The following is a 24554-nucleotide window of genomic DNA, read 5'->3' on the forward strand; positions in this document are numbered from 1 at the left end:
GTTCTTTATCTTTGAGTCTTTTTTTCCTCTTTTTATTTTTTCCCTAAAAACAGTACAATGGAGAATAGCAACAAAGCTGCCATTTTGACACTTCATTTGAATTGGGTACCTACTTCTATTTCAACAATGTGTTAAAACACTTTCCAAACAAGTCTTAGAAACTGCTTCTTAAGTGATCCAATTTTTATCTAACCATGGGATCATCTTATGCACGGGAATAAAAGTTTTCTTTTTCCTTTTTCATTAATTAATAGACTAAGCAGATAGTCATGCCTGGCTAAACTAAGTTGCTTTATACTCTTCTTGTGTGATACAGTAATGGTGACACTGAGTTCTAATTCAGTTGATTCATGCTATGAGCTGAATTATTTGTGTCTTCCCAAAATTCACATGTTGAAAACATAATACCCAAGGTAGACTGTATTAGGAAGTGGGGCCTTAGGAAAGAGACTAAGTCTTCTAAGAATGTAATAAAAGATGCCTGTCAGAGCTCCCTAGTCCTTCCCGCAGGTGGGGACACAGTTAAAAGTCAACACTATGCAATCCAGAAGAGGGCCTTCACCAGAAAGCTGACCATGCCACTCTGATCTCAAAATTTCCAGCCTCCAGAATGGTGAGAAATACATTTCTGTTGTTTATAAGCTGCCCAGTCTATGGTATTTTGTTACCATACTAAGACAGTTGACATATTCCTACATCAATTCTCTCTTGCAGTAATTTTGCAATAGAGCTCTCTGTACAACCACACAAAATAAATAAATGAATTCGTTCTTGCTCCATAATGTATTTTTTTCCCTTCAATAAGTTAAGGAAGAAAATTTTCTAAATATTCAATAAAAACATGTCCTGAAATACAAGAAACTTTCTAAATGAATATCCAATAAGTACTACAGAAAAATAAGAGAAAAAAGTGGTCAAAGTGTGGGATTCTGAATCAGGTATAGTTTTTTTTCAAGTTAAAGGATCTAAGCTCAAAACGGTTTTCTGCGTAGTAGTAATATTACCATGGAGACACTTAACCTCTTTGAACTTTATCTTCCTAATCTATTAAGTAGACAAATGAGAGAAACTTTAAGGACAAAATTAAATTACAAATAAGAAAATGAAAATCTACTTAAGCAAACTGAATGAAATAACACGTTAAGTGTTCAAAAAGGGGTAATTTTTATTCTAGTTTTTATTCTTAAAAATTACTATTACTACTTGTATTTTTTTTCTAGGCCCTAATAATACTATTTTATTTTCATTATTTGCTAAACTACCGAAGTGATGCATCAGAAATGGTCTTATGTGAATCACAGTCCACTGCAGAAATAAGAAGTGTTAATGGGTGGTTAGAATACAATGAGTGTATCTCTGTCACGGTATGAAAAATGTGCTGTGGTGTTTCAAGGGAAAAAGATATTATAAATGAGTTCTACCTCAGAGTGAGAGAAGGTAAAGGGTGACAGATGTTGCAAGGATGACAGAAAAATCTTCATTACTGTGAGAACATTCAAGTTTACTCATAAACTACCTGTATGGGTCTGTTCAATTGAGTCCCTCATTTTCCACAATCACCACTTTAAACTTTGTCCACCCCTCCTCACATTTATAGTGCCTCCTGTCAACTCCACATCCTTGACATGTGACAGTGCTTCATGGTTTTGGAGAAAAGAGAAGTCACCAGATTAGAACCACATTAATTTCACTTTTCCTAATATGTGAAGCTGTATATATTGAACCTATCAATATTTTTTCATTCCTGTTCATGTGTACTCTGGATCTCATCTCCCCAACATTTTCAGGAAATTACAGTCTACTTCTCCTTCTCTCAACAGCTCTGTTCATTTGGATCCTTCCAGTTGGCTTTGAAATGTTCAGTGTCTCCCATAGAAAAAATAAAATAAACCAACATCTCCAGACACTTTCTGATTTTCTCCCCTTTACAAGGAAGCTTCTTTAGAGTTTTCCATGCTTAGTGATTCCTTTTCTTCACTTTTATTTGTCTTATTCTAGTCTGGCTTATGTTTCCATCACTTCATGAAAACAGATCTTTTAAAGATTATTTATCTATTTATTCATGAGAGACAGAAAGACAAGGAGAGACAGAGGCAGAGGGAGAAGTAGGCTTCCCGCACAGAGCCCAATGTGAGACTTGATCCCAGATCCAGGATCATGCCCTGAGCCAAAGCCAGACACTCAATAGCTGAGCAACCCAGGCATCCCCAGATAACAAAAAAAAAAAAAAAAAAAAAAAAAAAAAAAAAAAAAAAACAAAACAAAACAAAAAAAAACTTTATTTGACTAAACCCAAGAAATATTTCTTTTATTTTTATTTTTTAAAGATTTTATTTATTTATTCATGAGATACACAGAGAGAGAGAGAGACAGAGAGAGACAGAGAGAGGCAGAGACATAGGCAGGGAGAAGCAGGCTCCATGCTGGGAACCCAATGTGGGACTCCATCTCAGGACTCCAGGATCAAGCCCTGAGCTGAAGGCAGACATTTAACCTGTGAGCCACCCAGGTGTCCCACTGAGAAATATTCCTTGCTTGACATCTGAGGAGCATTTGCCACATGGACAGTGCTCTTTTCCTTGAAACACTTGTTTTCTTGGCCTCCAGGATACAACATTGCTTTTGTTTCATAGCTGATTACCTCTTTGTCTCCTATGTGGGCTTATTGATGTACACTTACTTGGCCATTAAATATTAAGATTCTTGAAGTTCCACCCTCTTCTCATGTCACAATCCCCATAAGTGATGTCATTCATGTCCATGACTTTATCACCAATATAGCAAGACTCATAGCCAACTGCATAGTCGGCATCTCCTATTAATTGTCTCAAAGATACATCAAATCTACACATCTAAAACTCAATTCATGTTCTTCACTTCTCACAAGTACTTTATAATCTACTTAGCATGGTGGTGTTCCAATGTGTGACAAACCATGAATAGCAATAAACCAAACACTTGCTTTAACTAACTCATCCTGTTACAAAATCAGAACAATTTTAGCTCCTGAATATCTCTTACTTCTGTATTTCTTTATCTCCACTGCCACCTCCAGAGTCCAAGCTGCCCTTACTTCTCACTCCAATAACTATAATATCTTCTGTAGTCATTTTCTATTACCAAGTAACAAGTTAACACAAACGTAGTGTCTTATAACAACCTGAATCTAGTAGTTCATAACTGCATAGGTCAAATGTCCAGCATGGGACAAGAATAGATAAGTTCTCTGCTCATGGCATCAAAAAACTGAAATCAAGGTATCAAGGAGGCTGAGTTCTTATCCGTTGGCTCTGGGGGAAAACCTACTTTGAAGCTCATTCTTTGCAGAATTAAATTCCTTGTAGTTGTAGAACTAAGGTTCCTATTTCCTTGCTGACTGTCAGCCAGGGACTGCTCTCAGCTCCTAGAGACTCACTTCATTCCTTTCCTTCCATCTTTACACCATCAATGGCACATAAAATCCTTCTTGTGCTTTGAATATCTGACCTCCTCTTCTGCAACCTGCTAGAGGAAATTCTCTATTTTTTAAGGTGATTTAAGTTCAACTCAGATCCACACAGATACTCTACCTATTTTAAGGTTAACAGATTTGGGGACTTAATTCATCTGTAAAATGTCATCACAGGAATATCAAGATTAGTATTTGACTGAACAACTGGGAGAAGGTATGTGGACACCAGAGAACAAGAATTTTGAAGGCTGAGCTGCCTGGGTGGCTCAGTTGGTTAAGTATCTGCCTTTGACTCAGGTCATGACCCCAGGGTCCTAGGATCAACCCCTGCATCTGCTCCCCGCTCAGCATAGAGCCTGTTTCTCCCTCTCCCTCTGCCATTCCCCTCCCTTATGCTCTTTGGCTCTATCTCTGTCAAATAAATAAAATCTTAAAAAAAATAATAAAGGCAGTAGGGAATTTATATTTAAAAAAAAAAGAACATTGAAGGCCATTAAAAATTCTGCCTACCACAGTCTCTATGCTTATTCTTATCCCCTCTTACAGTTCATTCATGCTTCAGCCAAAGTAGTCACTCAACACCCCATCCTTGACACTGAATATACTCCACGGGGATTTGTTTGTTTGTTTGTTTGTTGGTGGGGGCATCTCTGTAAAATAAAATGGAAAGTAAATATCTGAGTCTTTGTATAATTTTGGTCAAAGAAGCATAATATAATTTGCACACACATTTTGGATGATCATTTAGCCTAAGAGTCATAAGCAAGGATGAACTGCATCAGGCCCCCCAAAAATAGCCTCAAATATTAGACTACTCATTTTAGAATAACATGATAGTTCAATGATCTGAATTATAAATCTAATTTGAGCATTTAAGTAGACAGTTCTGGGAGCCACCTCAAGAAACAGTTTGTATAGACAACTCAGTGAAAGCTGAGTGGAGATTGGTAGAATAAAAAATATATATCGAACAAAAAGAGAGTTGAAGTTTTGCAAAAATATAAAAAATTCAAACATGTATTTTTAGAGCTCTGTGATTCAACGGACCTATTACTTCTCCCACTGACACAAGTTGCTTATGTCAATGTAAGTAAGTCATTTTCATTAGCTAAACCATCAACCAATTGGTATGCTTACAAAGACAGTTTTTAAGATGAGGGAAAAAATATTTTACTTCTTCAAAAGGACAATTAATTGAAATGGGATTTTCATGTTATAGACATATAGCCAGTAGCTATATGGAACAGATCTGTTTAATTGTTATGGTGACCAAGAACAGTAGGGCTGCCCGCAAATGAGCTAGAACATTTACTGTCAACAGAAGTAATGAAGTATGGATGTGTAGAGTATGGGAAGAACAGCAAACAGCTGGGATAAAATAGAAAAACATGAAACTTGGGAGGCTAGAAAGGCAGATTTGACGTGTATGGTGAAGAATTTCACTTTCCTTGAGTACTGGAAAGGCTTTAGTACAGGCTGAAACTTGGGCAGAAGTACAATGATTTCAAAGATCCACCACCTCTCAGTATGCTATGGCATCCTTTGCAGAGGCTCCTTGGGTGCAGAAGGACACACCATGTGGCTATACTTTAGTAGAGAAACCACACCTTCCTTCTCTGCCCCACTCCCACATTGCTCTTCTTTTTTTATGGGGGCAAACTGAGCTAGTTTTTGTAGAATTTGGGTCAAAATGAACTGCTTTGGCATTAAAAAATCTGAGCTTTAGTTCCAGCTGCTCAGAAGAGTAGTAGAAAAGCCAAGAGCCTACCCCCTAGAGATACTGGTACTCTCTCCCACTGGGAAGAGGAGACCTTAGTCTCTTAGTTGGGCAGCCCAAAAAGATCATCTAAGTTGTTATCAGAGAAATTCTGACTGCATTTCCTCATACCATGCTAACAGAAGTTTACTTTATTCTCCAGGATAGGAGAACCACTGGAAGTTTCCAAACATAATCGAGTCTGTGTTTAAAAGAATAACCAGCAACAACATGAGAGATGGATTTGGTAAAAGAACATACATAAGAGGTAGAGACACTATAAAATAAGCCAGATCATCAAGTAGACAGATACACTAGAAAAACAGGATGGATTCTAGAAACATCCTGGATATCTGACAAAACTTGAACTCAGTCATCCTAATTTTCATTAAACCACTACCCAATCACTCAATCAGTATTCTCATATATACTCTTCTAGAATTTACATTTATGCTTGTTGCTAGGACAGTAATATTATTAACAACCCAAGTAAATTTCTGGAACTCTTCCACACCTAATTCCTTAGACATCAACCTACCCAGGAAGTATGTAAATAGAATATAGGTTTTATACAAAATCAACACCCAAACAAAACGTATATTAATTAAAGCATTTTGAAAACTGTAAAGCATTAAACAAATATGACAAGTTCCTGTCACCTTATCTTCCATAGGCTGACTCAACCACTTAAACATGCAATCCCCAGAGAATAAGATCTACCTAGGGTGCTTTGACTTCTCTGAGTATCAGGATAGGCCCTGAGGTAGCCCAGAATACTGATCTTTATTGAAGGATAGTCTATTCTGTAGTCTTGTCCTTTGGTCATTCTACTTTCTTAGTAACAGGGGACTGTTCATTCTATTGGCAGGTTCCCAATCTGCTGATAGAACCACAGAATCATTCAATTCAATCTGGAGAATTTTTATTAAGCATTTACTATCCATGCAGCATGACATACTAGACACACAATGAAAGAAGTCATTGGTAAGTAAGCAACTATTATTATCCTCAAGTAATCCCTAATTCAGTTAGGAAGAGAGATATAATCAATTAAATGTAGAGTCAAAAGTGAAAAAAATTGAAAGTATATATCAAGTGCTTTGGGGTATAGTTTAGGTATCAATTGTTATCCTTTCTTTTTCCTGTAATAATTTTCCGGACAGCCTTATCAAAAACTAACATCTGAATTTATATCAGAGGCAATTCATATTGAAATAAAATGAATTGAAGGAAACAGTGTAAGATCAGTTATTCCTAATATTATCAAAAACCAAAATTTCCAAATATTTCTATACAAGAGTAGTTTACTTTAATTTTACATTGTTTGAAAAAATTTTAAAAATTACATTGTTTGCAAAACTAAGAATGACAAAAAAAATTGCCTTTAACTTGGTTAATAATTTACAAATTGAATTTTACATGCATCTATTAGGAAAAAAATGCACTGCAAAAAGTCTTTTTAATCATTAAGGTATTTTCCTTAAATTTAAACATTTAAGGACATTTAAAACTAATTACCTTAATTTTACTAATCATAGGAACATCTATTTATATTTGAGAAATCAAAGTACATGTATATGAGCCACTTTAAGTCTATAGAAAATATTTGATGCATTTAAGGGCTTACATTTTCTTTATAGCTTCAATGACTTTACAGGTTCCCAGAGATTTGAGGTATATAATTTGAGAGTCATGGAGAGTCACTGGTCCAGGTGGCCTCTAGTTCTGAAAAGGAACCAGAACTCTTTGAATCTCTGGGGCACTGAAAAAGAATTAGAGGTGTAGGAAGCTAGAATTGAATTAAGAATAATCAGGTGTTTTATACTCAGGAAGTCTGTGTGGCTTACTGAGATGTTTTTTCCATATCTAAAGTAAGTAAGTCCCTAATGTAAAATGTTAAAATTAGGGGAGACATTAATGATTTTTTTCTTGGTTCTTCTTATTTTACAACGAGGAAACTGAAACTCAGAGAGGTTAAGATACTAAGAGTTACTATCAATATAACCAAAAGTATGAACTAGGTTTTTCTAATCTAAATATATTGTCTTATACAATCAATTAAATTAAAGGAAAATACTTTAATGGTTGAAAAGATTGGTTGTAGTGAATTTTTCCAGTAAATACGTGTAAAATTTAATTTGTGACTTATTGACCAAACTAAAGGTAAATTTTAATGTTAATTGCACAGAGAAAAAAGAGAAATTATAAAGAATATAAAATCTATATTGAGACTGTGGACTGTGGGCCCCCGGGGTCGGTGAAGGATCTCAAGATGGCTGGGCGAAAACTTGCTCTAAAAACCATTGACTGGGTAGCTTTTGGGGAGATCATACCCCGAAACCAGAAGGCCATTGCCAACTCCCTGAAATCCTGGAATGAGATGCTTACCTCCAGGTTGGCTACTCTTCCTGAGAAACCACCTGCTATTGACTGGGCTTACTACAAGGCCAATGTGGCAAAGGCTGGCTTGGTAGATGACTTTGAGAAGAAGTTTAATGCCCTGAAGGTTCCTGTGCCAGAGGATAAATACACTGTCCAGGTGGATGCTGAGGAAAAAGAAGATGTGAAAAGCTGTGCTGAGTTTTTGTCCCTCTTAAAGGCCAGGATTGAAGAATATGAAAAAGAGCTGGAGAAGATGAAGAACATAATTCCATTTGATCAGATGACCATTGAGGACCTGAATGAAGTCTTCCCAGAAACCAAATTAGACAAGAAGAAGTATCCCTATTGGCCTCACAAGCCAATTGAAAATTTATAAACTTGAGTTGAGGAGAAAGCCCCGGCCCTCATATTATAAACATTGGACATTAAAAATAATGATACGGAAAAAAAAATCTATATTGATAGCAATTTGTATACATATAAGTTTGGCTGGAAACTTGAAAATACAAATTAATACATTATCCTTTCCAAGAATGGGAACCCCAAATAAGCCACTAACAAATTAAGGCTTGTTTCTTCCAAGAAAGATTTGTGAGTTCACTAAGCATTTTAGGTCAGAATAATTATTCAGGGAAAGAAATATTGGACATTACAGGGGCTGACACTTCATCCCTATTTCTACAATAATTACTTGGCTTCATTTCCTAAAGTCTTAGATGAGGAGCTAATTTCCTTTCTGTTGTTCTGACCATAAACAAGATTGTCATTTGCTTCTGTTTAACAGTGATTAAAAGTAATAACCACTTGCCTATGACTATTTAGTCAAATTTTGATCAAAATCACCTGTCACTGCCAATAATAGATTCAAAATATGTATTACATATTTTTACCCAGGATTCTATGTTGTGTTTTAAACAAGAAAAGAAGTCCTACTTTGCATGTCTTTAAAGAGCACTCATATTCTTTTACAGAGTTGACCAATGCCAGGTTTTGTCACCAAGGGGCCAGTAAGTTCAAAGTTCAATAGGGAGAAGACTTTTGCATCATGCAAAAGAAAAAGTTGGGGCTAAGGGCCCTTTATAAAGCTGTGTCACTCGTTACAACACTGGGATGAGACCCTCCTTCCTAAAGCCCCCAGATATTGTAACTATTGAATAAAGATTACAAAATAAATATTTTAAATAAAGACATAATTTGAAATAGAACAGAAAAAAAAAACAACAAAAATTACAAACATAATAAATAGTTAAATCATAAATAGATACAGCTGAATAGTTTTAATTTTAGAAGCTAGATATTGAATTAGTCAGGTATAGAAAATATCTTGAAAATTAGGAAATATAGAATATATAAAGACAAAACCTATTATAAATTAGGAGGAGTCCCAAAAGGACTTGGCAGTGGGGAGAAAATGACAATGGGAAACAGAAAAATAAATAAATAAAACAAAACAAAGTATACCTTTATCAAGTAAAAGTTCTAGAAATCTCGAGTTCAGACCTGAGAAAGAAGACTGTATAAAGGGGGAAATCATGGCAGTGAAAAACCAAAGGAAAGAAAAAAGCAAAATTCAGAGTATAAAGCACTGCCCAAATCCCTGCTAACAATGACACTATGAGCAATGGGATAGATCTCAAGGGACAGAGAGGAAAAGCTAATAGAGACATAGAGACCACAAAGGACCTCTACTCTTGACTTAGTGCTACATCCAAGAGTGTCAACGAACTCCAAGCAAGATTTAAAAATAAAAATAAAAGCTCAAAAAAATAAAAAATAATAAAAAATAATAATAAATAAATTAAATAAATAAATAAATAAAAGCTCTTTTAGACATATCATACTTAAACTGCTGATAGCCAAAAATAAAGAGAAAATCTTAAAACAGACAGAGAAAAATGGCATATTACATGAAGAATAACAATGATCATATAACATATGACATCAGAAACTCTCAAAGTCAAAAGATGTTGAAATGACATATTTATAGGCCTGAAGGAAAATAATTGTCAACAAAGATTTTTACATCCAGAAAAGATAAACTCTAAAGAATGAAAATGAAATGAATTAATTTTCATATAAATAATAACAGATTTTATTGCTCACAGATCTACACTACAAAATATACTAAAGGAAAATAGTCTAGAAACAACTTGAGTCTGTAGAAAAAAAAAAAAATTTAACCCAAAATGGTGAAGGTGTGAATATATATCAATAAAGATACAGAAAATCAAATGACACTAGTAACCACATTTACCTAAATAGTAGCTATGCAAGGAAATGGATGTGTTAACTGAACTTATTGTGGTAATCATTTAGCAATACATTTGTATTCAATTATCAGGCTGTTTACCTTAAATTTACCCAATGTTATCTGTCAATTATATTTTCATAAAACTGGGGGAAAATAACTACATTCACCTAATTGCCAATTATATAGCACTACGCTCAACAACTGAAAATACATATTCTTTTCAAGTACTCATAAAATGTATATAAAAAGAGACCATAAAATAAATCTTAAAAATGTTTTAAAAGATTAAAGTTTACACAATGTGTTCACCAACTGAAATGGAATTAAATTACAAATCACAAAAATGATACATCTAGAAAAGCCCCAGATATCTGGAAATTGAACAACTTACATTTAAACAACTCAGCGGGGATCCCTGGGTGGCGCAGCGGTTTGGCGCCTGCCTTTGGCCCAGGGCGCGATCCTGGAGACCCGGGATCGAATCCCACGTCGGGCTCCCGGTGCATGGAGCCTGCTTCTCCCTCTGCCTGTGTCTCTGCCCCTCTCTCTCTCTCTCTCTCTCTGTGTGACTGTCATAAATAAATAAAAATTAAAAAAAAATAAATAAATAAAAAAAATAAACAACTCAGCGATCAGAAAGAAATCACAAAGAAAATTAGAAGATATGCTGAACCACAATAAAAGCAAGACATATCAATATCTTTGAGATTTAGCTAAAGCAGTACTTAGAAGAAAATTTTAGTCATTGAATACTTATATTAAAAAAGTCTCGGGATCCGTGGGTGGCATAGCGGTTTGGCGCCTGCCTTTGGCCCAGGGAGCGATCCTGGAGACCCGGGATCGAATCCCACATCGGGCTCCCGGTGCATGGAGCCTACTTCTCCCTCTGCCTATGTCTCTGCCTCTCTCTCTCTCTCTCTGTGACTATCATAAATAAATAAAAATCTAAAAAAAAAAAAAAAGTCTCAAATTAATGGTCTAATCTTCTCGACTAGAAAGTAGAAAAAGAATAGACAATTACACCTAAAAAAAGCAGAAAGGGGAAAAAAAAATACAAAGGTAGAAACCCATGAAATTGAACACAGAAAACTAAAAACTAATCAATAGAATCAATGAAACCAAAGCTGGCTCTTTTTTTTTTTTTTTTTTCAAAGCTGATTCTTTAAAGAGATAGTAAGAGAGGAGCCTGGTAACTCAGTAGGTTAAGTGTCTGGCTCTTGATTTAGACTTGGGCCATGATCTCAGGTTTGTGAGGTCGAACCCCACAAGCCCAGCATGGAACCTGCTTGGGAGTCTCCCACTCCCTCTCCCTCTGCTGCTCCCCACCAAAATAAATAAATAAATAAAAATATCAATAAAACTGAAGACCTCTGTTAAAGCTCATCAGGAAAAAAAATGCAAATTTTCAATATCAGACATGAAATAAAGGAAATCACTACAGATCTTGAGACATTGTAAACAACTTTATACCAATTAATTAGAAAATTTAGATTAAATGAACAAATCCCTTGAAAGCCACAAATTATTAAAGCTCAGTCAAGAAAAAAATACATAATCTTATAACCTGAATAAGTCTATACACATTAAAGAATGGAATCCATACTTGAGAGCCTCACAAAGGAAATTTTGGCTCCAATAGTTTCACTGGTGAATTCTACAAAATATTTAAGGAAGAAATACCAACTTTAAAAACCATCTTTATCTTTTAGAAAATTTATAAAGAAATACATCCCAACTTATTTTATAAGGTGAGATTTTATTGTGATATCAAAAATCAAAGATATTATAAGAAAAAAAGAATACAGGACAATATCCCTCAAAAATATAAATGCAAAAAATAAATATAAAATACACAAGTGTTTTAAAAAAACTACAAAGGAACAGAAAGAATACAAATGAAAGGAAGCTATTGGATGTCTAATTTCTACTGGAAGGAAGCAGGGTGATAAAATTACTCAGACACATGCACATGCTACCTTTCATAGAAAAGGAAATATGACTAAGAGGGTGAAACCAAGAGTGGATAGAACACAGCCAAGACCCTCTAGCCACAAATGAGCACTCAGAGGGCAGAACAGAAAGCTGTGAAGGATTATCTCCAAGTCCTGAAACCTCATCAAGGAACTCAGGCTAAATAGTTGTCCTGGCCAAATTTCAGAACTGCGCTGGACCAATGATTCCTTTTTACCTTCCATTTTGTCCTTTTTGAATTGAAATGCCTATAACTGTTAATAATACTCATCCTACAGTTATAGGTAGGGAGTGTTGGTTCATATAAGTTTTCTCTTTAGTTTCACAGATCCATGGACAAAGATTAATTATGCCCCAGGAATTAAACTTAACGGATTATACCCAACAGCCTCATCTGCATATGATTTAGATGACTTAAATGTTGAGAATTTAGCCTTTGGAGCTAATGAGATTTAGAGGAGATTCTGGATGTGGGCCAATGCTGTAATGGGGTGAGACTTTTGGAATTCTTAGGAGGCAATGAATGTGTTGTGCATTTGGCAAGGGTTTGAATCTTTGGAGGCCAGATGGCAGACTGTGGTAAGCAGAATTCTAGGATACCCCCCAAGAATTTCAACCCCCCTGGTTTACATGCCCTGCATAATATTCGGGACCTTCAATATGATACATTTTACTCCAGTGACTACTTTCTAGGCAGAGCTGACCTTAAGATAGGAAGAAGATATAGGTGGGTCTTGCCAAATCATATGAGCCCTTAGAAGTAGAGAGTTTTTTCAAGAATGTCACAGAAGAGACATTCAGATTGTCAAAGCATGAAAAGGATGTGAGATGTCATTGCTGGCTTGAAAATCAAGGTTATTAACATGCTTTACCTGGAGTGATAGAAAATGGAAATGGGGGATAGAATAGGAAGGGAGAGGAAGAAGGACAATTATATGATCCAATTACAGTAAAAGTAGGTGTCTGAGAGTGTGGGTGAATGCACAAAAGATACATTAGAAAATTAACTAAAATGTTAGTAGTAATTATTTAGGGATGGTGAGATTTCAGGAGATTTTGACTTTCTTATATTTGTGTGTATCATTTGAATACATTAATGTAAAGATATATTATTTAGGCACTTGGGTGGCTCAGTTGGTTATGCATCTGCCTCCATGTCAGGTCATGATCTGAGTTCCACATCTGCATCAGGCTTCCTGCTCAGTGGGGAGTCTGCTTCTCCCTCTGCCCTCCCCGCCCCACTCCTGATCTTTTTCTCTCTCATTTTCTTTCTCTCTCAAATAAATAAAATATCTTTTAAAAAAATAAGGTATTTATGTAATACTGAAGAAAATGTTACTGTTTTTACCATGAGGGAAATAAAATTCAAATATAATTGTTTTTTTGTTTTTTTTTTGTTTTTTTTTTTCAAATATAATTGTTTTTAAAATAACCTACAAAACAGTAAATGTGATAGTACAAATAGTAAAACAAGATTGGAAGTTGAGGGGCTTAAGATGGGAGACAAGTTAAGACAGTTAAGACAGTTAAGAAGAGTGAAATAACAGAATTTAAGTATTCAAAGTAGCAGGATTCTCACTAATCAGCAAAGCAAATGCCATTCTGTATGAAATTCTGTAAAATAATAATAATAAAGTCAAACAAACAAAGAAAAAAATTAGCAAAAGATCTAAACGAAAATTTTTCAGAAAAACAAAAACTAATAGCAAACAAACATAGGGCAACATGCTGGTAATCACATAAATGCAAAATAAAACCACAATACGATACAATTTCATACCTGCAGACTAGCAAAAAATAAGTATAAATAAAGTCTAATAATACAAAATAGTTGATGAGATTGTAGAATAAGAAGAACTCTCTAATACATGGCTAGAAAACGTGTAAGTTTAAGAACAATTTGGGGATACATGATAAATTTGAAGAAGCATTTCCTATGATCTTGCAATTCTCTGTTAGAGACCATCTCACACGTGTGTACAAGGAGACATGTTCACAAATGCTCACAGCAGTACTATTTTTAAGAGAGACAAATTGTAAATAACCTAAATGTTCTTCAACTGAAGCCTGGATGAATAAATTGCACTCTACTCATCTATGTAAGAGTTGCATCAATATGGATGAATCTCACAAAATTTAATTTGAATTAAAAAACAAGTTATCAGAGAAACTACTATGAATAAATAAGAAGGAAATCAGGATGGCATCCATAGGAATTTCCAACAATAGAGATAAAATAGTATCTCTATATATTTTATAAAGATGTGACAAAATGTTATGATTGACAAACATGAGTGAAGGATAAATGATGATGAAGACAGCTCAAATTTTTCATGATGTAGAAAATCCTATAATATTATGAAAATGTATTTTCCAAACTTCTAATAATTTTTAAAGTGGAAATATGTTTAAAACTACCTGACACATATTAGTTGATAAAGCCTCACTTTATTTTACTAATTGAGGATAATCTATTATTACTAAGCTGTCAAAGTTCTATTAGGAGTCATTTGTTGGATCATAATTTCACAAGGAACAGAACTAACACTGGGTCTGTACTTAACAATTGATCAAACCAAGGCACAGTTGAGCCAGTCATTTCAACTCTTTTCAAGATCAATACTGATCACTACCATATTGATTGGAATACAAGGCCAGATATAGATTGTGAAGCTGGAGAAAACGACTGGTTTAATTTGATTCCATAGCAAGTATAGAAGGGGCACAAGGGAAGTGAAACCGCAAAAATCCTTCCAATGTGTCAGATGAATGAAATTAATTTAGATTCCTACTCTTCAACTTTTTTTTTAATCCTCTACTTCTAGGGAAAAGTTTTGTTTTAAATTCCACCTTTTTGGGCTCAAAAATGACTACAGTATTTCTGAAGTTTTCCTGTACCCATTTTCCAAAGAGCAGGTCCAATCTATTTAGATAATACAATAATAGGGGTATTGGTTCTTCTATGCTGAATTAAGAATCAGAAAGTAAAATCTAGAGAAGGGAAATTTGGTAGACTCAGATAGATGCATGCAAAGGGACAAGACTGTAATATACTGAAATTTTATAACATAATCATATTACTATCAAATATATATCTTCTTGAAATCTGAAAGCTTTTATAATGAGTAGATACCTTTAAATACCTCATGACATATGAAAATGCTTATTTATTTCCATATGATTATGATTCATTACCAGAATTAGAATGCATCAACATTATGACTGATATATGAAGAGGAGACAACGAGTTTTTATGGACACTTAAAATGCAGAAGATAAAGATATTACTACTTAGACTTCTTTTATTATCTTCTTAAGCCAATCCCCACATTGTCACATGTAATTGTGGAATGCAGTTAATTGGTGGTGAGTTAAGAGTGAAATAACAGAATTTAGGTATTCAAAGTAGCAGGATTCTCACAAATCAGCAAAGCAAATGCCATCCAACTCAAATAGTAGAGTTATACACATAATATCTGCTGTTACATAAAGTGTAGCAAGCAGCCTTCTGAAAGTCTTTTTGAAAACATCCTCCCATCCCTCAAGTTAGGGGAAAGGAATAAAAGATCCCTACAGAGCTCTCACCATTATTAAGTCTCGGCACAACAGTGTGGGAGAGGTAATCTGATCACGCCTGCAAAGGAAAAGATGTAGAGCACATTATTCATGGATACCACCTGCTGGTAGACATGCAGAGTTGCTACACGGAGAAGGGCACAGAGGGGAAATACAGAAACGGAAAGACCAGAGGACAGTGAAGAGAGAAATTATATTTAGGAGAAAAAGTAATGAAGCTGAGTAGGCTATACAGCAAGCTAGTGACAACATCCTATGCCTTCAAGAACTTTTTGAACAAATTTGTGGATTTTAACTTTGAAGTGTCTGTAGTGATATCTAGCAATTGGCTCCACTTTATTACTGTAGCTACTAATGATTACATACAACCCCAAGATTTATAGGCTATGAATTCTTACATGGAGAGCAATGATTCTCAAAGGGGACAATTTTGCTCCCCTCACCCCCATTGGGAAATATGTCAATGTCTGGAGAAAATTGTTGTCACAATGCAGAGGCAGGGGTGAGGGTGGGGACGGCGGCGGGGTGGGGGGGGGGAGTGGGGAGGGGGGTGGCGGGGGCGGGGGGGAGTTGTACTAATGACATTTAGTGAGTAGAGGCCAGGGATGCCACTAAACAGGACGGCCCCCACAACAAAGTATAATCCAGCCCAAGACAAAAACAGCATCAAACTTGAGACATGTTGACCTAGAGGAAGCAATTCAAAAATTAAAATATAGAAAAAAAGACTTTCTGGCCTCTTCTTTATTTAATAAACATTCACATAGTGCTTATATGCATCCAGTGCTCTTCTAAAAGCTTTACAAGCATTAATGTATGTAATTATTAAGGCAATCCTAAGAGGTATATATTAATAGCCCCATTTCTAAAATGGGGAAACCAAAACACAAAGGGGTTACATAGCTTGTGCAAGATGTGACAATCAGCAAGTGCTGCAGTCATAACTAGAATGCAGGGACTCTGGCTCCACAGTCCATCTCCTAACTATGAAACTATGCTGATCACCTTTCCATGGACATATTCTTTCAGCCTAAGGAGATAGCCAAAGATAGGATTGCCATTTCAGTTATTTTTCCTGCCCACCTTAGGGTCTTCTGCTAAAACCTGATGAAATCAATGTATTGTCAGTCACTGTACTCTTTGGTGTCCCTGTTCCAAGGGAGGAGGATGGTATAGTGGCAGGAAAGAAGCCCTCTGGGTTTTGAAATTTAAAAGATTTCAGTTCAAACTCTACCCCTATGCCTTAACTCTATAGCTTTCACCGCCTCTCTAAGCCTTAGTTTCCTTCTTATACAACAGAATTATTAATACTTGCAGACTTTTTTCCAAGGAATAGTTATGTGCTGTGCATGCACATAGAAGGAATTGATAGCCATAACAGTCAACAAAAATGGTTATCATTATTTTTTCTATTTATTTATTTATTTTTAAAGATCTTATTTATTTATTTATTCAGGAGAGACACAGAGACAGAGAGACAGAGACACAGGCAGAGGGAGAATCAGGCTCCATGTAGGGAGCCCGACGCGGGACTCGATCCCGGGTCTCCAGGATCACGCCCTGGACTGGAGGCGGTGCTAAACCGCTGAGCCACCCGGGCTGCCCTATTTTTTCTATTTAATAAACCAGAATTCCTTTCTAATATCCAACTGATTCCACATTCCTTCATCCTTATACTTCTCTATCTCCCTGCCCATTCAAATCTGAATATCTTGTTTTAGAAAGTTTGACTCTCCTAGTATACCCCATTAAATAAAGTTAATACCTGCATTTTCTTGGCTATGTAATAATTGAAGTCACTAGGAAAATGCATATAGAAGTTCTGGTTTTGTGGCTATAGTTCCAGTCTCTTGAAAGACTATTTGAAAAGAATATTTCTTTATTCACCTTGTTGCTATGTTGATTTCTTTATTTTAGCCAGTTCAGATACAAATGCATGTCTCCTATATTATTCCTTTATCTGAAGCAAGACAACTCCCTGGTCTCAGTTAGTAAATAGCATTATAAGTGGTTCAATTTGTGTTTGCAATGTCAAATAGGACTCATTAGATTGCCAGTAGCAAAAGACCCACTCAAGCTAGCTTAGGAAGAAAAGGAGTTTATGCACGAATTCCTACCACTGGAAAGTTAGAAATATAGCTAGGTCCTAAGGTTTCAAGCATGGTTAGACAGAGGATATTGCCTTTCTGGTCATCTCTCAGAACCTTCTGTGTCTACTGCTTTCTCTTTGGTTTCTTTAGAATAGATAGGATTATCAATAGTTACCCATTATTAATGTTACCTACTTACAGACTAGTAGCTTTTGTTTTGTTTTGTTTTGAGAAGCTTCCTTACTATCTCTGGCTGGAACTTGCCTGAGTCTCTAATTAGCCTGAATAGGTTGTCGCCAAACATCAGTGGCCAGGGGAATAGATTACTTTGATTTGCCTAGCCTATGCCATGTTCCCTGTCCTTCCATAGCCAGAAAGGAGAGAGCTATCCTCATATAATTACAACAACAACAAAAAAAGAGTTTCCAACAAGAAGAAAATGTTTCATCACCAGAGGAGATTGCAAAACATGTGCTATCTGCTACCATCACCAGAGAGTTCAGGCTTGATTTGTAAGGAAATAAGGTTTGATTCTGTATTTTCACACACTAGATTCCTATATCAGGGTTCTCATTCTCTCATCTTGAGAATTTTTCTTGATCCAGAAGATTAAATGTTGTACAACTACTTAAAGAACATTACTGAGAAAAATACATTTAACTGCTAAAACAGGGCTAACACTGATGGCAGAAATGGGAATGGATGGGAACCTTGTTGTCTAGAACAGCAGAGGATTTAAAAAATATGGTGGCAGGTAAAAAATTGTACCCAAATAAGCAGTTGCTATGGGAGAACTTTAGTAAGACTAGAGTTGAGCAAACTGAAATATGCGTGTCGGCAGGCATCAGTAGTAAGACTAAACAAATTCAGTCATCCCACCTTTACTTGACTGTTTTCTTACAATGTTGCACCCACAATGGCTGGAATAATAGAGGAAAACCTATAATCCAGACAGCAAAATTGTAAAAGGAGGATATAGGAGGAAACTTTTGTCACGCAGCCCAGAGTAGATTAGAAGACATTCTTTCAACATAAAAACATGGAAGAGAATAGCTCCTTAAGGGAAGCAGTATTTGTAAAGCTCTATCACCAGCTCTTTTATTGATTAACATAATAAAGAGATGAATGACAATCCCTATCTGGAACAGTAAAGAAATACTAGTCTTTCAAATACCCCACTTGGGCGATGTCATCCTGGAGGTTTCTGTAGGTCCCCACCCCACTTTCAAGATCTGAAAACCCTTTCCCACTCCCTATCCAATGACTGAATTAGAAGTGACTGAAGAGCACTAACAACCCAGGCTAGATGATAGACTTTTCAGGAGGAAACCAAAAAGTTGAAAATCACAGAGCAGTTCTAGGGGCTGACAGAAAGAAAGGGTGATAAGGAGAATAATAAAACTAATAATGAAAGCCAAAAGACAGAAGCATGGGAATAAGCTAAATGTGTGAGAGAAACCACTTCCGAAAATCCATCACCCTGTATATGTTGGAATATAACACTTGAACCTGAAATAGAAGACTATTCTCCTTAGACATTCTTCAGGATGACTTGCATATGCTAAGCTAAGAGTTAAGATGGTTTTGTGATCGATTTAGTCACTTGTCTTCCACAGTAAGGGAGCAGAGACCTAGAGTGACACATTCACTTGAGACAAGTTTATTGAAAACCTGCTATATGTGCATGCAAGCGTCTGTGTCAGCACCAGGAATATACAAATAATAGTACAATACATTGCTGACATTAGATAGCAATACCTCTGTAACAGTAGAATGGAAAAAAAGAAAGAGTGGATGAGACAATAGAGAGAAAGAGCTTGGAGAAGGGGCTTTTGGAAAGTCATACATGGACCCTATGTTTTAGAAGCTAGGAAACTGGGAAGATGTTAGAACTCAAGTAACTAGGAATAAAATAAGGAGTTGCCATAAACAGGTGTTTAAAATCTAAAAACAGCAGAAGCCCAGGTACTAGAACTAAAGAGCCAGGGTCAAATCAGAACTAACGATAAAATTGACTTGATCTTTAGTGCCCCAGGCAAAGATCTGTATTTCCTGAAATCTCTTCTCTAATAAGATGGAGCAGATCTGCGAACCTAAAGATGAAGATGGCCCCAGAGGTGATGATGGTATCATATGTAGGAGGAATAAAATTGTAGAGACAATTACTAAGTATCTATTATGACTAGACCATGAATAGCTACCTATTCATTTGGGTTCTTCTTTGATACTTTTTATCTATATACTAATAATTTTTAAATATTAATCCTGGTGATCACAAGTGTGAAACTACTGAAATTCTTCATCAAATTCCCATTTTTCTTAGAGCATTATCTCTAAAGCATTTCAATGGAATTAACATAAATGGCAGAGAGTGTGTATCCATGCCTTTTGTTGGTTCTGATGCATCCGGCTCAAAGTGACCCTCTTAAGCATGAGAATTTTTTTTTTTAATTTTTATTTATTTATGATAGTCACAGAGAGAGAAAGAGAGAGAGGCAGAGACACAGGCAGAGGGAGAAGCAGGCTCCATGCACCGGAAGCCCGATGTGGGACTCGATCCCGGGTCTCCAGGATCGCGCCCTGGGCCAAAGGCAGGCGCCAAACCGCTGCGCCACCCAGGGATCCCAAGCATGAGAATTTTGTATTGCAGTTATTATTTATCCATATTGGTATAATTTGTGTTGCTAGTAAAACGTTTACCCCCAAAATATTTTAGCAACAACTATACACTATTTTTTTTAAGATTTTATTTATTTATTAATGAGAGAGAAAGGCAGAGACACAGGCAGAGAGAGAAGCAGGCTCCATGCAGGGAGCCTGATGTGGGACTCGATCCTAGGACTCCAGGACCATGCCCTGGGCCGAAGGCAGGCACTAAACCGCTGAGCCATCCAGGGATCCCTATACACTGTTTATTAAGCAACTTTGGGTACTACTGAAACCCTGCCATATGTCACCAGAGGAGACAGCCTTAGTTTGAAAACCTGTTTTAGAGCAACAAAAAAATTATGTTTTGATCTCCAGGGGAATTGGTACAATGGCCACATTTGGATAACATTACTACATGATGCTCCCCCCCTCCCTTTCACCCACGCCATGATATGAACATTTTGAATATTCCTCAGAAGTTCATGTCATAATAGTTGTATGGGACCTTGATTCTACTGGTTTAAACAAACTCCTTCTCAAGAGGCATTTGAATCTATTCTGATAATAAGTAAACTCCTTTCTGTTAGAGTTATGCCACAAATTTAAAGCATATCTTCCAGGAAAACAAACAAAAACTATTTTGTAGTCTTGAAGGACACCTGGTTCTACTGAGATAAATTTTGTGATGAATGCTTTGAGGAAAAAAACGTCAAATGTGTTTTTGTCAATTATTTATTTATAAGACTGACTTCCATCTTGTATGCCAGACTGCTGAAAGAAGACTATGATTGATACCATGTAAGCTCAAGGAACTTTGCCTTCAGCCTCTAAATATACCATAATGCCTGGATTTCCCTGTCATATTTATAATTATGATTTCTTAAAGCCAAGAGATGAGAACCATTATGACAGATGTTGGACTTTGTTGTAACAAATATCGAATAGAATGGTCTCTCAGCGGTCTTCTCGAAAAATTTGCCCTTCACTCTTTAAGTTGGAGGCTAGGAGATAACAATAGATCATAAATAATTCCCACAAATCCAAGTTTTGAAAAATTATGAAAATAGCATGCAGCCATACTTTCAGCAGCTTACTGATTTCACTTAGGAGACATATCTCTGCATAAAGATTTCATGGAGTCAGTGCAATAGACTTCTTTAATAAAGCACTCATTTAATCGTGAGCATTGGTCATGAAGAAAGTTGGGACATGATACCCACAATATAACAAACTTCTTGCAGACTGTCACAACATTTCCCTTATCCTATTTGCTTGAGAAATGAAGATAACCCTTCTGTCACAAAGATTAAAATGATCATTTTTATCAATATACACCCAAGTTTCAGTTAGGGATTGGATTCGATGTACATATTTGAGAGTTTCCAGTTCAAGAAGGGGATCCTGAGCTCACCTTCTCCTAGGGACACAGTGAATCTGCTGCTGCAGAACTACTTTCTCTGAAAAAACTACTAACCGAGCCACTCCTGGCATGAGGCACGCCAGCGAAAGTGCAGAAAGAAGCAGGTAGGAGAGGCTGAGACACAATCTTGCCATAACCCCACCACCACCGCGACCCTCTCCCGCAGCTCCCTAGCAGAGAGGAAGGAGGAGGAGGAGGAAGTCACACCCCAGAACTTCTCACTGGGGAGAAAAGGGTTTGAACCCCATATCAGGTACCCTCAGCTTTTAAGACCTGGCCCCAAATGTCTAGCTTTGAAAACCAACAGGGTGGGGGGGCAGGGCTGAGTCGACAAGACCCATGCAGCTGTAGTGACCTGGGCTCTTAAAGGGCCCACCCTGGGATTCACCAGCCTCAGGACCAGGTGTGGGAGCTGCAGATCCAGGGGTGCCCAGCCTTTTGTGCAGGAGAGGCTCCTAGGCTTGTCTGGGAGCATTGGCCTGAGGGACAGACGTCTGATTTGACACACTTTTGGGGGGTCTGCTGGGATGCTCTCCAGGAACAGAGGCTGGAGGGTGCCATCTTCAAGTTCTCCCACCTGCTCGAACAGGCTGGCACTTTTTTTTTTTTAACTCAAGATTTTTTTTTTCTTTTCTCCCTCTCTGTCCCATTGCTTGTTTCCGGCATGTGTGCTCCATTTTCAGGCTCGCTGGCTCCCTCTCTCTGCCGCACTCCAGAGTGCCACTCTCCCTCGGAGGGGAGCTTTTACAGGTCTGGTGTCCTGAGCTTCATGGCTGCCACCTGCCATCCAGGAGATGCCCCTTGCTCTCCTAGTTCTGGTGGCCAAGGGGCTTGTAATCCTGGGACCCCACGGGACTGTAACCATCAGAGACCATCTCGGCAGGCCATCACCTTTGGGGCGCTGCACAAACTGAAACACCCCCACTCTTTCTGGAGAAAAGGCCTGTTCTCTCTTCCTGGAGCTTTGGCCTGGTGGGCAGGCTCCTGGTGTGGCACACCCCCAGGAACGTGAACATGAGCTGGTGCCCACTGGCCTTCAGGTTCTCTCTGCCTCTGGGCAGCTTGCCTCGGTCTCCTAGCCGAGAGCTTATGCACTGGTATAGAGACTCGATTTTTGCAACTACTGCCTGGGGAACACCTCTAGATCACCAGACACATCTGCTCGCAGTTGCACAGGACTATATACACTTGTATAATTTAAAAGCTGCTGCCTGACTGTCTGGCTTTCAAACACATACCACAATATAGTATATTTTAAAAACTCCAAATAAGAAAAATAATCTTCACCACTCTCAGTAGCAATCCTTGACTTTTTCATTTATGCCGCCCTCCAGTCTTTGTCCATATTCATTTTCAGAATATCTATTGGCTTTAATCTTCTAATATTGTAATTTCAAAATATAATATTTGCCTTAGAAAAGATCTCCCTTGAAGAGCTATGCGTAAGCTTTACCAAACACAGCATTACTTCCTAATATACATGTCATGAATAACTATGAATATCATAGGGTTACCCTCCTTGTTTCTCTTGTGCTCTCCTTCAATATTTCATGGACTGACTTTGCTAATCAGTGCCCGTCAAAATAAATATATTTATTTCTTCAATTGCTGCTTATCAAACTTAACAGATAGAATCACTGGTTTCCCATTAAGACCAAACAATTGTCATTTTATTTAAAAACAAATTAAAAAAATAAAATAAAAACAAACAAATTTCTAACTTCAAAACCTCTGCATGCATTTCTTATAATCAACTGAGGATCTTTTAAAATCTCCTTTTCAATCTTCTGATTAAAACTTCCAAATATAGTATTAATATATCTTCACAATAATTAAATTTAAACAACTTTTCTTTTTAAAATATACCACTAGTTTTCCATTCCCATAAGACTTAATGATTATAATCTTAAGGTAACATTAAAGATTTCTTTTAGTAAGCTGTACCTGATATCTATGTGAACATTTAACTTTTTCTACTTGGAGGCAGGGTAGGGATTGGTGAGTTGTGTGATTATTTATATCAGATTAATTCTAGTGTGTATCCTTCCTTTAAGTAAATGAATTAACCTTATTAAATCTTATTTTGTTTTACATGCACTTTGTGGTTTTAACTCTTTCAATTATACATACCATGTTATAACACATTAGAAAACTCTAAATAGGAAAAATAATCTCCCACACCAGCAATCCTTGACTTTTTCATTTACGCCCTTCTTCAGTCCTTGTCCACATTCATTTTAAGAAGTTGTCACAGAACGGTGAACATTCCAGGCTCTATGGCAGGAATGTAAGGAAGTTATTTTTCATCAGACTTCTTTGCATCATTCTGCTGAAAGTTCACGAATACATCTTTTAAAGACCTCTATTGTTTTTATCTAAAGAAATCTATTCCCATTACTGAAACTTATTTTGGAGGGGTCTTCACCATTGGTTAATATCCATCTCCCCATCCAATAATGTCTCATTTCCCTTGTCCTGCATTTAATATCCTATCAGTTGAGTTTTTGTCTTTGTTTTTAAATAACATGGTTTGGGGACAGAACACAAGGATAAACAGGACCAACATGTTTTCAGTGATCGTCATTTTTCCCCCTATATTGTGAAGAAAAAGTTCATGTTTGAAGGAAACTAATTTCATCTCTCCTGCTCTTGCCTGTGTCAGAAAGGGAGAGTTATAAAGGAAGATAGTTATTGCTATACCTATTAGGGTAACCATGATATCTGCTAGTCCTTTCTAATTATAAGAGGAAAATCCACTTAGATTTTAAACAAGTTCTATACTACAACTCTTTATGCAATCCTTAAAAAAAATCATATAGCAGAAGCAAATATCCCCTCAAAATTATTCAGACAAAGTATAAACCCAAGAATTGGTCACTATAATAACCCATTTTTTCTGGCATCTTAATTTCTCAATCAGATAGGACACAAAACAGAAAATATTATTAAGTACAATTCTAATTGCTTTTCACATATTGTAACTTTTTTAATATTCATAACAATCCAAT

General features: G+C 36.5%; 1 protein-coding gene across 14 annotated transcripts in view; it reads right to left on the minus strand.

Moving 5' to 3' along the window:
* Positions 1–24554, minus strand: part of GNGT1 (G protein subunit gamma transducin 1) — a 340050-nt gene that overhangs the window by 288313 nt on the left and 27183 nt on the right. For 6 of the 14 annotated variants that reach the window (XM_077856936.1, XM_077856905.1, XM_077856900.1 and 3 more), the window contains one exon: positions 6835–6932. The exons of the other annotated variants lie outside the window; for them this stretch is intronic. The gene's annotated coding sequence lies outside the window, so the exon portion shown is untranslated. The remainder of the gene's footprint in view (positions 1–6834; positions 6933–24554) is intronic. 14 annotated transcript variants of the gene reach the window in all.

This window comes from Canis aureus, chromosome 18 (genome assembly GCF_053574225.1).
Source record: "Canis aureus isolate CA01 chromosome 18, VMU_Caureus_v.1.0, whole genome shotgun sequence".
NCBI classification, from domain to species: Eukaryota; Metazoa; Chordata; class Mammalia; order Carnivora; family Canidae; genus Canis; species Canis aureus.